General features: G+C 44.0%; 1 long non-coding RNA gene across 4 annotated transcripts; it reads right to left on the bottom strand.

The window, feature by feature from the left end:
* Positions 1–5,443: 5,443 nt before the first annotated feature.
* Positions 5,444–10,049, bottom strand: Gm30692. 4 transcript variants are annotated; one of them, XR_001778531.1, is made up of 3 exons: positions 9,569–10,049; positions 7,018–9,323; positions 5,444–5,695 (listed from the first exon to the last, which is right to left on the bottom strand). It is a non-coding gene; the product is annotated as a predicted gene, 30692 (long non-coding RNA). The 4 variants fall into 4 exon arrangements; XR_001778530.1 differs by having other exon boundaries at positions 9,582–10,049; XR_003947522.1 differs by having other exon boundaries at positions 7,018–7,276; positions 9,569–10,029.
* Positions 10,050–16,027: the final 5,978 nt, after the last annotated feature.

Genomic DNA, 16,027 nt, shown 5'->3' with positions numbered 1-16,027 from the left:
CTGCAAGCACCAAAGTCCTTTCCGGGTCTCTTTGCAATTTTGCTGATGAGGAAGATTTTGCAACTCTACTTGGTACCAAAATAACCCTGTTTTGCTGACCGTTAGCATCTTCATGGGGCAGGCGATGATAATGACCTCGGAACACAGGAAGTTTACCATTTGGCTGTACTAAAATAGACCACAACAGAGACACCTCTTCCACAAAGTAAACGAGGCTAGAGTTTTCATTTCCTTCACACTGTTGCTGCTAATATGCTATATTAATATGGTAGGGTGGTCACATAATTAATACTTCGGAAAATATTGCTTCATTATACATGCTTTGTTTGCATATTTTAAAATAATTTAAAACGTTCTGTTGCCTGCTAAGTAAGCATCCTAGTTGGGCTTGGCGGAAATGTGAACAGATGGTTTTGATGCCCGTGTCTTCCTGTAAAGAATTAAATGGTAACTTAGTCATTTCTCAGTGATAACTCAGTAGCAGCTTGGAGTCAGCAATTGGGCTATGCACCGTGTTCACTTTGCAGTTGTGTGTCACCTAATTTGCACAGTTAGGAGCTGGGGATCAGGTTACGGATTGTTTTGACCCTGCAGTTTTGTGTCACCTAGTCTGCACCATATAGTCCTTGTAGATTTCTGTTGCCATTCGATTTTACAGAGCAGGGAGGTGGTGTAATTGGGCTTTGTCTGAGTTCTTATGGAGTTAACACTGAAGGTGAAAACCAGACTCAAAAGCCAATACACTTCATTCCAGAGTAAGAGATGGTCAGATAGTCACAACTGCGCTGTTATGATGGTGTGTCAGTATGTAAAAAGTACACTACACAAGCCCGTCTGTCGTTCTGATTACAGAATTTTATTTCCGCAATAAACATTTCCTGACTTTCTACTATGCATTTGATGTTCTCATTGCTAAAAATAGACAAAACACAGTGCAACCAGGAGAAAGAGACAATTTCAAAACAAATGCAATTTGAAATTACCGGTGTCCCATTCTTTCCCGAGCAAGAAAACGCCAATTTCCTGTGATTTATACCAAAGGTATTCACTTAGAAAGAGGCATATTTTATACCAGCTGTTCCAACAGAGTGCGTTAGAAAAGTCGCTCCTTTTGTTTCCGGCCTGTTAGCTGTACCATCGATTCAGGTGTCTTTCTCCTCGTTCAAGGGAAACCTCTGACTAGAGAACAGAGTACCTGCACAGACTGGGGTGAGCAGGGCTGAGGGATCAGGGCTTTGAGCCGCTAGCCTGGCCCTGTCACTCCGAGCACAGTAGACTAGTCATCTAATCGCTCAACGTCACGGTCCTTACTGGAATAATGAAAGAGACATCACCCATCTCAGAGGCTCATTCCTCAATAAATGAGCCGACAAGTAGCTACTTAAGCTGTTTCCACTCTTCCTGTTCCAGCCCTTTCTCTCTGACTTAAATTTGAAGATGTTGGGACTTGGAAGGGGGGGGGGGCTGTTTCGGTGTGTGTGTGTGTGTGTGTGTGTGTGTGTGTGTGTGCGCGCACGCAATGGCTGTCTGTCTTTATGATTTAGATTCCTTGTGCATACATTTCTGATTTAGATTTTACCATTGCAGTTTATCACCAAGGAGAAGATTTTACAGAGTGTCTGGGGTACACTGTCTCTGTCGGCTTCAAACTACCTCACTAACTCAGAATGCCCACACTTCCCAGAGAAATGCCCTTGGGTAAAGGTCTTCCCCACAACACAGGACGCGCCTGCTCTCTTTCCCAAGCAAGAGCGCCCAGCCCTTCAGAGGTGAGGGAAGCTGACAGGAAATGATTCAGGAACCAGCGGTGCGTTTGCCTTGCCGCCCCTGTGCAGGCAGGAGGGAGCTTGCCATTCCCTGAAAGGCTTACTCAGTTATTCCACAGGCTCTAAAAATTGTGAAACTTCTGTCTGTTCTTTGTCTTTGGCAGTCTCCACCTGTGCAGTGGGCGGGTCTAAACGCTGCCTCCCTGTGAAATCTACTGTGCTCAAATATCTAGTTCTCTCTGTCTCTATCTGTCTCTATCTCTGTGTCTGTCTGTCTCTCTGTCTCTGTCTGTCTGTCTTTCTGTCTCTCTCTCTCTCTCTCTCTCTCTCTCTGTGTGTGTGTGTGTGTGTGTGTGTGTGTGTGTGTGTGTGTGACAGAAAGCTCAGCAAAGAGAGAAAGGTAGCTTTGGGGGATGAGAGGGGAGCTGTTGCCTGAGCTTCAGTACCTGGCATTTGTATTGTGTCTGTAGAATACAGCAACGTGACTCTCCAGACTCACTGTAGCTGCTGTGTGGAAGGAAGGTAGACAAGACGAGGGACAACGGTGTGGACGGAGAGAACAAGGAGACTTGGGTGGCTCTAAACATCAAAGAGGCAGCCTGGGAGAAGTAAGTTTTTGTGGAAGGCACGGCTAGAAATGACACAACAAATCTGTCCTAGAGCCTAGCTGTGCCCCTTGAGGCTGCAGCATCGGAAGTCAGCAGGGCACACCCCAGCTGCGCAGTGTCAGCAGGTTTGGAGTAGGGCTCAGGCAAGTGGCCTACAGTGTGGCAGATTGCTCATGGCCCTCCGGGACTTTTTAGATCTGGGAGAGCTAATCCTGTTTCTCCCTCACTCCACTGCCATTTGTAGTCACTGCAGGGGACACCACTCCTGAAACAGGAGACTACCTAGCATCTAGCACCATGAGAGAACGGAGCCCAGTCAGTCACCACAGACAGTACGATCAAGCAGTAGGCCTTTATGGGGAGTAGCCATGCGTGACTTAGTAGCAGGGAATCTTGGTGGCCTTCTGAAAGGGGAAGGGGTGTGTTCTTCCAGAGTAACACTTTGCCCTTTGAATGTGATTAGCAAGACAGGGATGGTCTATTCTTTAAAGGTCTCCCAGTGACCAAATTTGGCTTCTGAGAACTGACCTGCGGAACTACGCCTGAGTCATGTCTGTTTGCTTCATTGTCTGTCTTGGTTGTCATGGAAACATCACAGCTCAGTCCAAGGGTTCAGATTCCCGAAGTTAGCCTCAAACTAATCTATACAGATAGGTTTGCTTTCTTTGTCAGTCTTCAGTGACATCCTGCCCCACTCAAAGTAGAAGCTGAAGAATTCAACACTGCCCAGGGACAAGCCTAGTCTTTTCATCAGAGTAAAAATGTCCTCCCCTGTGTTTTGCTGGGAGCATGGTAATGATATTTAAAGAAATTCCAGATCACTTCCTGGTTATCTGACTGGAGGATCAAAGTTGTTCCCTTGTTAACATAGAAGCCCCACACATGCGAAAGGAATGTCAGAGCTCTTGACATTGTCTGTTTTGGTTTCATCCCTTAGCAAAATCTCAGGCCAGATCTGAGTAGCTCTGGGCATTTCTCTCGGAAGGATGCTCTCTGATGAGATATTTGGTGAATCTCTATTTCGTTTGATTCCTTGATAATATCTGCAAATCTCTCCAACTCAGACTCAAGGAAGGTTCAGATGGGATGGGTGTATGGTTTTCTTCAGGAGGCTGTTTGAACCAGATGCTCCACAGCCTTGCACCACAGCACAGCACAGTTGCTTGAACGGGGAGGCGATTTGCTTTGTTTATTACCTATACTGTTGAGAGTTATAAGTTGCCACTAACACTGTGCGAGCTCAAGGGGACAAAGAGAAAGGAAGGTGGTAGAGAAACTCACCGTAGATACGTATAAGGTGTCATGATGACTACACAGGGCTAACATGCAAATTACCTAGGACCCGTCTTATTCGAAGTAAGTGCTTACAAATGTCAAATTCCTTTCTCTTTCATTGGTTGGTAGTCATTGCCTGGTTGATATAAGGGAGGAAACATGTCTGATTACAATCCAGATGGATTTACCATTTTGCTAAACGCACAAAGAAACAAATCATATCAACGGAAAAGAGATCGGTGTGGACTGGAACAACAGACATACTTACTATAGTATGTAGACTGAAACTTAACAGTTTTCCCTGTCTTCTGTATCCCATGGAGGATGAGGAGCCATTTTAACAATCATAGATTCACATTCACTGACAGTTCTCTCTCATTATAGGAACCTGGTCCTGTATGAAACCTCAACCTGTTATTTCTATTGATAAATAGTGACTGTGCATCAGCCCCCTGCTCCTCTCTCTGGCTGATAGGGTCTCACACCTCTCTGATAGTGATAACTCCCCCACCCCCGGGAATCACGTAGGGGACGTACTCATCAGTGCTGGTAGTGTTAGTATTGGTATCAGCTGTGGGAAAGGTCTGGTTCTTGACCTATAGGACCCGTTCTGTTACTTCGTACTCCAGGTTTTGGGTAAGAAATGTATATTGACTTTTCCTAGTCATGTGTTAGGGGCATGTTGATGCTCTATTCTGCACTCTCTGGTATCTGAAGGAAAGAAAGTCGGTTGACACCAAGCCATGGAGCAGGAAAAGAGACGGGGCTGTCTCTATCCTATCTGCAGGGCCTCACTTCTCCTTCAGTACCCGAAGCCATGCAGACTGACCTCCAGAGCTATTCACATCACTGAACAGACAGTCCCCACAGATAGGATGCCAACCCAAATTTAGACCAGGACACTCAAGCAAGACCTTGGAATTCGAAAAGGAAATTACCATTATCCAGGAAGAAAACTATGGGTTAGAAAATTTGCACCTGAAGTCCTGAGAGAGACTTAAGACCAAGGTCTGATTAGCAGAGGGCTCGGCGGCACTGAGCCAGGGAGTTTACCCCAGACTCGACACACTGTCTTTAGACTTATTGGCATGCCAGTTTCTATCTTCTGTTTGTCATGGCATCTGTAAGTTTAATGGCTTAGAGTTAAGTCTAAGATCTACTGAGCAGTACCGTGTACATCTGTGCAAATGTGTGTCTTTCTCAGCACTGGTTCACTCCTCTGTGCAGCTGAGATACTTCAACTTTTATCAAGCGTCGCCATGAGACACACATAACTTAAGTTCACTCACTTGGCATAAAGCCTAGAACACAATAAGCACTAATATAGGCACTTCCCCCTCCTTTTCGCCTCTTCATAGACTAAAGTAGAGTTATTTGTCAAAAGTTAAGTAGTAGCAGTACATCTCAAATACTCAGCCATCAGCGATCAATCACAAAGAGGGATAAGCATTCAGAACTCTAGTGTTAAAACGTAAGAGTTAAAAGGGAAAAAAATTAGCAAAATTAGTCTGTTGATCCAAATCTGTTTTTTATTATGATTTTTATGAAATAAACTATTCCTGATTCCAGGCTGCTGAAATGTAAGAGGTAGACAGTGGGCTGGAGAGTTGGCTCAGCAGTTAAGAGAGCTATCTGTTCTCTCAGAGGACCTGGGTTCAGTTCCTAGCACCCATGTCAGGGGTCACAGCCTCCTGTATCTCCAGCTCCAAGGGATACTACTCCCTCTTCTGGACACTTGTGGGCACCCACATACATGAGTCATATACTCACACAGATACAAACATAGACATAAAGACAGCAAAATGAATCTTTAATAAAAAGTCTATGTTAACAAAGACACCCCCTCTTTAGTGTCGCTGACATCAGTAAGCATAGTCATGAAGTAAACGGATTCTAGGGTCTGTAGTGTGGCATATCCCAAGTTTCCATCACATCCATCATCCTAGCTGACTCTGGAGTGGTGCTCAGTCGACTGTCACGTGATCTGCCCATTTCATCCCAAGAGCAACACGGCCACTGATCTCTTTTCTGATTCGATGGATTCACCTGTGTGGAATCATGTGAACACAAGCATGAAGTCTTCTGTGTTTGGCTTCTTGTGCTTAGCCAGACATCCTCAAGACTCACGTTTGTTGAGACATGTATTACCTTTTTATGTCTTCCCTTTAAGACATGTATGCTCTTTATTTTGTTACCAGGTGTGGCTGTACAACACCCCACCCATCTACATATGACTTGGCATATTTCCAATTTTTAGCCATGATGAACAATGCTGCCACAGAACTGTAGAATTTCAAACCTACACAATACCATTTGGTTTATGGAATCTGGTCCCTTTCAAGCTACAGATATGCCAACAAAGCATCCAGAAAGTTAGACGCAGAGCCTGTGTCTCACTGCTTCTCAGTAACAAACTTTAACTAGAGCGCAGCTCTTCTAATTATTGTATGGCTGCAATTCCCATCTGCACCAATAGTTTACAAGGGTTTAGAGACAAGGCTTTATGGTAACAATTATGTGCATTCAGTAATAGATAAGAGCCAGTCTCTGCAACCTCAGCAGTACACAGTTTCAAGAAATTGTAATTGTGTGTGCTTTTATTCATTTCTGAAATTCTTTTCTTAGTGCAGAACACACAGTGAGTGTATAATAGGAAAGTAACTGGTGCATTGAAAGAGCTGAACCCACTGGATATAAGCGGTCAAGCAACTTAACTTTGCTTCTCATTTTCCCTTTGTGTCTGCTCATCGTGGTAGGGTTTTCACCCCCTCCGTACTCTAAGATTAAAAACTCAACTAGGCTTCCAAGAAATCAAAAGCCCCAAAGTTTCTTTATCACAAAGCAATCTTAATTCAGCATTTACAGTGCTCAGACTGTGTGACCCCGAAGGTTCCCATCTTCTCCGAAGTTGGCTCCACCCTTCTCCACTCTGAGGCCTGCAGTGAGCTAGCAAGGGCTGGAAGGAAAATGTCCATGGGAACAAGAAAATTTGGACAGATGCTGCAAGAAAGTGGTGTGCTACCCGCTGGCCTTGGAGGTGTTTGCACCCTGATTCGAGAGGCTTCTAAGGCTCTCTGCCTTCCTGGATAGCTCCAACATTCTTAGTAGATGGAACTGGTGTTCTCTGGCCAGTCTGATCCTGGATCCTCACATGAAACAGCCATACTTCTCTGCTAAAGCTGGGTCATATTACCTTCTGAAGATCCTAATGGAAAGTTCTGGAATGTCTTTTTTCATAGATGACCCACATTTTGCTCACTGGAATTTTTATGTCCCCCCACCCCCCCCCCCGGCCCCCGCCTCCATAAGCCATAAGCCAGTGTGGCTTCTCCTCCATTGATTCTGCCACAGCAGAAGGTCATGATTACCTCATCCTTTCTTTTCTTAGACCAGTCAGTCTGTCAGAAGGGGAGATTTTGCTCACAGCTCAGAGCTTTCAGAGTGTGTTGTAGCAGGGAGCAGGAGAAGGATGTCAGGGAGACTCTTCACTTCCTACTGAGCAGGAGTCAGAGTAGAGCAGGGCTAGGACAGGCTGGCGTGCCCTCTAAACCACAACATCCCAACAGGTGATGATAGCTTAAAGGTGGAGCGGGGGCAGGGAGCAGGCCAAGGATGCAGAGGTAGAATCTGTAGCTTGGAAGAAATTCATTGGTCAGCTTAGTCCTGGGCAGGAAAAATTCCTGCCCTGTCCCTTGCTGGTGACAAAGAAGGGATTGAGATCACTTCCTTAGAAGATGCTATCATCAGATTTATTGGGCATTTTTTCTTTCATAACTGTACTATTCTTAGATCTAACCACAAATCTCTTCTATTTCAGTCATCAGGGGAAATCTTAAAATGGAGACACAGTATTACTTTCATGTTGTGTAGAAGGCTATAATATCCAGAGCTAAGTAATATAGTGCATTTCTCTTTTGTTGTTGTGATAAAACAAAGACCAACATCAATCTGGGCTCACAGGATACAGTCTATCCTGGAGGAAAGCCAGGCAGGTACTTTAGAGAAGAACCTGGAGGCAGGAACTGAAGCACAGGCCACGGAGAAACATGGTTTACTGGCTTGCTCTCCATGGCTTGCTCGGTTGATTTTTTTATACACCCCAAGCTCACTGGGCTGGCCCCTCATCCTACATCCCTGGGATGGACTCTCCCGCATCCCTTTGAAACTGGCCCCCAAACATGGCTAAGGGCCAGTCTTGTTCTAGGCAGCTCTTCATTTGAGGCTCCCTATTCCCAGGTGCCTCTAGGTGTGCATCAAGTTGACAGCTGAGTCTAACATTGACTAGTAAGTCAGTGACATGTCATTCACACAATGACAAAAATCTCAGAACGACATCTTGAAATGGGTCCCTTGATCAGGTGACACCTGCTTGTAAAAGATGTGGCTGTTTTCTGGTAACATTATACAGGTATTTTTCTAGAAATATCTTCCCTTAACTCTTTTAGAAATTAGAGTCTGCTATGTCCAGTCCAATAACAAACACTTGCATAAGGGACTCATGGAGAGTGGGCATGCTTAGCTATTCCTATACCACAGTCATTGGATATAGTCAGTTTACACTAGAAACATAAGGATATTATTGGACCCAGTGACTTGGTATCTGGCTGGTGTCCATTCTCAGGATCGTCTCTATCCAGCAGCTAAGAATGGGGACAAAGACAGAACCTTTTATCAACTCTTTCTTAAGAAACTGTCATGCATATCATACATAGACTTCTTTTCCAAGAGACGTGATTTTTTTTTTTTTTAAGAGATACGATTAGACTGAATTCTCCTGGGACTGATGGAGGACTTAAATCTACACAATTCTATCAAGGACTCAAACACAATTCTATCAAGGACTCAAACAAAAATCCACGAAAAGTAGATTACTCCTGGGCAACCAAGAGTTAACTATGTAGGAAGACTGCGGGAAAAGCCTGAATTACTGCAGAAATATGAATAGTGTTGGCCCAGGGGTGTAGGTAACATTTGGTCTTCACCACAAGATGGGAATCTCAATTTCTTTTTTATAAAGGGAAAAACAATATTAAAATCTAAAGAATTGAAGAATTCATCAAGCCTATATTGATTCTCAGGAAGCAGGTAAGAGGTTTTGTGTGAGGCAAACATAAGTCTCTCCCCTGCCCCACAGCTGTTTCAGTCCACAGACCCGAGCCATCAATTCCTCCAGTGGACAGGTATGATTCGTTCTACTCGGCACCAATGAGTTACCAAATCCGGATAATTGTTAGTTAGGAAGACCTCAATCTAGTTAGGACATACACACAAAAAACAAGTAAATCCACCAAACAGAAAGGCAAACAGAAGCAATGGCCTATGACACTATTAAACAAGAACTGATGTTTCCTTATGATACCAATGTCTACCGAAGACCTTTATGAGGACTTTGGCCTTTCTGCAATTAAGCAAATTAGAACAACCTGAGATGTAAAGAAATTACTTATGTGTCTTAGGGTTTCTTTTGCTATGATAAACACAAGTGACCAGAAAGTGGTTATTTCAGCTTATACTTGCCAGTAATAATAGTCCACCACGGTGGGAAGACAGGACAGGAACTCAAACAGGACAGGAACCTTGGAAGCAGGAGCTGATGCAGAGGCCATGGAGGAGTGCAGTTTACTGGCTTGCTTCTCATTGCTTGCTCAGTCTGGTTTTTTATATCATCTAGGACCTGGCCAGGGTGGGGTGTAAATGTAATTCTTGGGGGTTTTCTTAGGCATCCTTTGACCCCAACGGACAAGGGTGTTTAACCAGACTAAGATGCTACTAACCAGCAAAATGCCCCATTACTGGACATCTGGTCTCTAGTCCATGTGTGCCTGTCATGGCTATTCTCTCATGGTGGTGACCTCATGGCCAATCTTCCTGGTCCACCCACATGGTCTCTCCATGTCGCCTGCACCCTGGATTACTCACCACTTGGCCCTACCTGCCCTCGGGTGAGATGAGAGGTTGGAGGTGATATGGCACAGAGTCAATGACACAGACTCTGGGAGTCTGTGAGAAACAGGGCAGTAGCAAACTCATCTGAGCACCGCTGCAAGCTCCTTTACTACTCTCCATCAGCGCCCAGGAAAGCATCTCTTCTAAACAGCAGTTCCCGATTGGCTGGCATTGTCTGTGACGGCAATCCTTGGTTTTTCAGGCAAGTCCTCAATTAGATCCTCCTGCAGGAGATGCTTTTGTGGCTAAGCGGCCCCCAGTGTTTATATAGAGGTGGCCCTGCCATCCTTGCGACATCTCCACAGTTCTTTCTCTCTCTCCCTCTCTCTCTCTCCCTCTCTCTCTCCCTCTCTCTCTCTTCCTCTCCCACCTTCCCTCTCAACTCTTTAGGACCTCCCCCATTGTAGTCAGAAGTTCTGCCCTATGCCTTCCTGCCCAGCTAATTGTCTGATCAGCTCTCTATTACCCAATCAGAGTTGATGAAAAACAATGTTTACATAACCTTGAGATTAGAAATACTTGACCATACCAATTTGAGGTAACTGTGACCAGATGTCCGGGCATAGAAATCAGCATCTGAATACACAGTACACAAAACCATCCCCCAACAGGGAAGGGCGCAAGCCTCAGAAATCTCCATCCACCCACATCAATTATTAATCAAGGAAATGCACCACAGACTTGCCTACAGACAAATCTTATGGAGGCATTCTGTCAATTGAGAATTCCCCTTCCCCAATGACTCTAGCTTGTGTCAAATTGGCATGAAAATAACCAACACATGTAAATAGAATGATACAAGTAAAGCAAATAATTTTAAAGATAAATTATAAAGTTGTTATTTTCAAAACCTTCTTGAGGTTATCCTACAAGGAAACCTAAAGGATGAAAGAAATCTCTGCTCACTCTACTTCAAGCAGGTTAACTTCTAGAATACAGGAGAGCTGCATTTCTTTTACTTTATTGAAAATAGATTTTCTTACATAGTGTTTTCTGATTGCGGTTCCCTTCCCTCTATTTTGTCAGTTCATCTCCCCTCCCATCTGTATCCACCCCCGTTGTGTCTCTTATTAGAAAACAAACAGTCTTCTAAGGGATTAAAAAACAATAAGGTAAGGTAAAACAAAAATGAACACATTGGAATTGGACAATAGAAACAAATGGAAGGGAAAGAACTCCCCCAAGAAGGACACACAAAGCTGAGGCCCACTTGTCCACACACTCTGGAATCCCACAGAAACACTAAACTGGAAGCCATATTATATACACAAAGGACATGTAGGGTAAAAAAGAGAGAAGAAATATTTAAATGAAATAAAATAAACATAATACAATTGTTATAATAGGATAGGCCCTACCATGACATTGTGAGACAAGGAACCTCTGAAGATGACATTAAGTTCATCTTCTGTTTAGCATGCCACCTACCCTTAAGAGTATGTGTTTACCCAGTGAGACTCCCTTGGAAGAAACTCAGTTTGCATCACTAGCAGTTATCATTTGGAGATGGCTTCTGCATTAAGGACAGAGGCATAATGTCTACTATATCTAGCTCTAGGACCCCATCTGGTGAAGACCTGTGCAGACCTGGGTGTGCTGTCTCAGTTTCTGTGAGCTCATTTATGCATCAATCTTATTAGTTTAAAAGGTCTTGTTTTCTTGGTGTCCTCCATTCCCTCTGACTCTTATACTCTTTCTGCTACTCTTCTGCAGTGGGTGAGTGCTGATCATGGTGGTGGTAGTGATGGTGGTGGTGGTGATGGTGGTGGTGGTGGTAGTGATGGTGATAGTGGTGGTGTGTTTATGGTGGTAAAGGTGATGGTGGTCCTGACCCCTGAGGGAAGGAATTTAATAAAGTCACCCATTTATGACTGAGTGTTCCAAGGTGTCTTTGTTAGTGTTTTACTGCTGTGAACAAACACCATGACCAAGGCAAGTCTTATAAAAAACAACATTTAATTGGGGCTAGCTTACAGGTTCAGAGGTTCAGTCCATTATCATCAAGGTGGGAGCATGGCAGTATCCAGGCAGGCATGATGCAGGCAGAGCTGAGAGTTCTACATCTTCATCCAAAGGCTGCTAGTGGAAGACTGATTTCTAAGCAACTAGGGTGAGAGCATTAAGCCCATACCCACAGTGACACACCTACTCCAACCAGATCACACCTATTCCAATAAGGCCACACTTCCAAATGGTGCCTCTCCCTGGTCCAAGAATATACAAACCATCACACAAGGTGAGAGATAGAGAACTCTGCATAATATTTGGCTGTGGGTCTCTATGTTTGAAGAACTACAAAAATTGAACACTTGAGAATAAAACTGCCAATCAGCAAATGGACTAAGGACCTCACCAAACAGTTAGAAAAGAAAGGAAAAAAGAAAGAGAGAATAGAAGGAAGGAAGGAAGGAAGGAAGGAAGGAAGGAAGGAAGAAGAAAAAAGAAAAAAGAAAAGAGAAAAGAAGAAAATTCACAAATGGCCAATAAATAATTTTTTTCAAAAGTCTATCACACCCGTAGTCATCAGGGAAGAGAAAATTGAAACAACTCTGAGATCCCATCTCACCCCAGGTAAAATGGCTACCATCAGGAAACAATTCCTGGTAATGGTGTGGAAGAGTCCCCTTCCACACTCATTTATTGCTGTTCAGGGTGTAAAGTTTAATTTTTACTTCCATTTCTATTATAGAAATCAGTATGGAAGTTTTTCAAAAGATTAAAAGCAAAACTACTGCCTGACCTGACTATCTCACTCCTGGGCTCAAACCTAAAGGCTTCTCTATCCTACCACAGAGATACTTTGCATCATCCATGTTTGCTACTGCTCTATACTAATCGCAAGGAAATCGAATCAGACGTCAACTGATGAATGGTAATGAAAACGTGGCACACATACGCACCTAAGAATGTTCCTTGGCCATGTAAAAACATTAATTTTTGAAATTTGGAGGAAGTGGCCACATCTAGAAATTATAACAAGCAATGTAACTGTATTCAAAATACAAATAATATGTTTTCTTTCCTATGTGGATCTTAGATTTTAGTGCTCATGCATTTGCAGAGATAAGGCACGAAGCAAGGTCATGCAATCAAAAAAGGACCGAGTGACAGAAATATGTGTTTTAGCCAAAGATGATGAAGACAAGGGATGCACAGGATATTAAGAAGGTAAATTGAGGACAGAAGACAGCAAAGGGCCAAAGGGAGGCGGAAGGTTAGCAAAACATGTTTGAAAATGCCATAGTTGAATGCTGTTTTAAAGTGTACTCTAAATTAAATACAAGGGGTAAAAGTGTGTCCTGCAGGATGCAGTGTCTGACCCAGTTCCTAGAGAGTTTGTGACAGTGCAGGGTTGGGGAGCTTCACCCTTCAAGAATCTGATTTAGTATTGGTAGGGTCTAGGAGTGCACAGAAAAGATGCCATATTACATATCGATCATTTCATACATGCTTGTTGCACCTCGAGCCTATCCATCCTTAATTCTTCCCTCGTACCGCTCCCACACCCCATCCTCCAACACATCCCCTTCTCATGACCTTTCATTTCTTTTCTAACCCACTGAGATCAGTTAACGCCATCTGCATGTTCATGGGGTTTGCGTCATTTATCTAAGCATGGATGACCCACCAGCATGCACACGCCTAAAAAAAAATGGCTGTCCCTCCCCTAACTCAACAGGCAGTTTGGTGTTTGACCTCATGAGTGCCTACTTCATCTGCGCTAGACTCTCATCTTGCATAGCTCTTATTCGTGTAGTGGTAGCTGCTATGAGTTTGTGAATATGAAATGGTGGGCGGATAAGCAATCGTCGAGTTCTGTCCACGATACAGCATTTCAGGGCACTTCTTACCCGCCAGCTCTTACCTTTTTCTACCCTCTTTTCCACAATTTCCCTGAGCCTTGGGAAGGATGACACAGGTCTCCCAATGATAGTCACACACTCAGAAGTCACTTATTCTCAGTGCTTTAACCAGTTACGAGTCTCTCTCATTGACAGCCGCCCACTGCAGAGGCTCTTGCCAAGCTGAGAGCAGCATTAGTCTATGTGAGGAAGCATAAGCATTTAGAAGGCAGCTGCCCAGATACCATTGTTCATTTAGAAAACCAATAACTATAACTTCTATCCTGTCTTAGTTAGGGTTTCTATTCCTGCACAAATCGTCATGACCAAGAAGCAAGTTGGGGAGGAATGGGTTTATTCAGCTTACACTTCCATACTGCTGTTCATCACCAAAGGAAGTCAGGACTGGAACTCAAGCAGGTCAGGAAGCAGGAGCAGATGCAGAAGCCATGGAGGGATGTTACTTACTGGCTTGCTTCCTCTGGCTTGCTCAGCTTGCTTTTCCAAGACTACCAGCCCAGGGATGGTCCCACTCACAAGGGGCTTTCCCCTCTTGATCACTAATGGAGAAACTGCCTTACATCTGGAACTTATGGAGGCATTTCTTCAACTGAAACTCCTTTCTCTGTGATAATAACTCCAGCTTGTGTCAAGCTGATGCAAAACCAGCCAGTCCATCCCCTAAGGCCTATCCCCTGGGCTCTTTGACCAAGTTTACAGTATAAGTCACCAATTCTCTCTTGTGCAGCTGAGTTGAAATCCAATCTAAAGCATTTGGTTAGTCCCATAAATAGTCATGGCTCCATTGCACCAGTGAGCAGGTACCTCTTGCTGGGCAGGTTGGTATTGTAGCATGCAGGGTCCATGTGTGGGTCAGCCCATGAGTGACTTTTCTCCCCCCAGCAGATGTGTAGGACCTTCGGGCACTGTGAAACTTAGCTAGAAGGGAGAACTTTCCAGGTCAGTTCCAGCTTGGTTTCTCTATGTCCTGCAACCACAGTGTGCTACGTCTTCAGCCAGAGGCAGAAACACCTTGTAACAAACTTCCTGATGCTGCCGTTATTGATGCCTTTTGGGCCAACCTCTTAAGAAAACTTTTTAGAACTGATAAATATCATAGTTAATCTTTAAGGTTAGTATTTTGCTCACCTATGTAGCTATGAAACCGACAGGACAGGTTAATAAAATCAAGGTATTTTTTGTGTGAGTTCCTAGTGTGCTTCCCAAAACAGGTGCATATATTTTATCTCCTTTGATCTGTAAAACTGTCCTACAGAGACGATAGGGCAGGAGATTTTTATCTCTGGATGATCCATTGGATTCATTGATCATTCGTCTGGATGATCCATCGGATCCATTGATCATTCGTCTGTTCATTTATTCAGTCATTTAACACATTTGCTTTGAGATTGTTTGAGGTATGCAGCATTAAGTAAGATATATTTAAGATTGAGCGATGAACAAAAGTTCACATGGCGCTTGCAGCTGAGAACAGACTGACTCTCACCTAGTGGTAATAATAAGAGCGGTCACATTTTGTAGATGGCAGGTGGTACGAGGAAAACGTGACAGGGGAAGCATACTTTGTATTATAAGACAGGCACACTGCTTCCCTTCAGCTGCCACAGTTATAGTCTGTAAAGGAGCAAAGGCTGTGACAGTCTCTATGTCCCCTGCTGTGCTGTCTCTAAAGATGCACTTTGTCAGGAAGTCACAAAGTCAGGAAAAGAACAGGGTACAGAGATCAGGAAGTGCTGCTGTCTGAGACTGAATCTAAGGAAGGTCCACACCCTGGAGGTGGGGCTCACCATGCACAAGAGACTCGCCTAGAGAGCCATCCTTCACCCTAGATCGTGGGGGATGCTATCAGTGAGCAGAAGGTCACCCACCCAGCAGGAAGTTCCCATCCCGAAAGCCATCAAAATGGGAGGAAGCGCAATTTTGTGAGATCCCGCCCCACATATTAACCATTCCTTTGGATACTTATCATCCCTTTCTTGTATCTAGGTAAACTTGAATTCGTAGAGGTTAGCTAACATCCAACATCACGCATCTTAGCAGAACTGGGTGAAAAACCATCTTTGTCTGACAGCAATGTCAGTGTGACCTATAGCTCACAGCCAAGTAGGTCCACAATGCTCAGGAGACGACCTTTACTCTCAGAAAACTGTGGCTCAGGAGTAAATCTGTATTTCTGGGATAAGCATAAGGTAGAGACAATCTTGAGTATTTATGGGAGGAATTATCAAGTGCATTCGAAGACAGTCACAAATGTGCAAAATGTAGATAATGGACCTCTTGCCTGAAGGGCTCAGCAGTCATGGTGTGGCCTGACATGAACACACACACATACACACACACACACTTATTTTCATGCACACACAGATACCCAAACACACATACACTTTCATGCAAACCCACATACTCACACACAGACACACATGTGCACACACACCTTCTTAACTGTCCCGAAGTTCATCGTATGTCCTGTTCCATCGGTTTGGTTATTTTCAAGTTAGGGGAAAGTAGGTCAGCATAACTGCAACAAATACAGAAATAGACAAGTAAGGACACGTTGTAACATTTCCAT

Source organism: Mus musculus, chromosome 8, assembly GCF_000001635.26.
Source record: "Mus musculus strain C57BL/6J chromosome 8, GRCm38.p6 C57BL/6J".
NCBI lineage: Eukaryota > Metazoa > Chordata > Mammalia > Rodentia > Muridae > Mus > Mus musculus.
The sequence above is the reverse complement of the archived record's forward strand: the minus strand, read 5'-3'. Positions and strand labels throughout refer to the sequence as shown.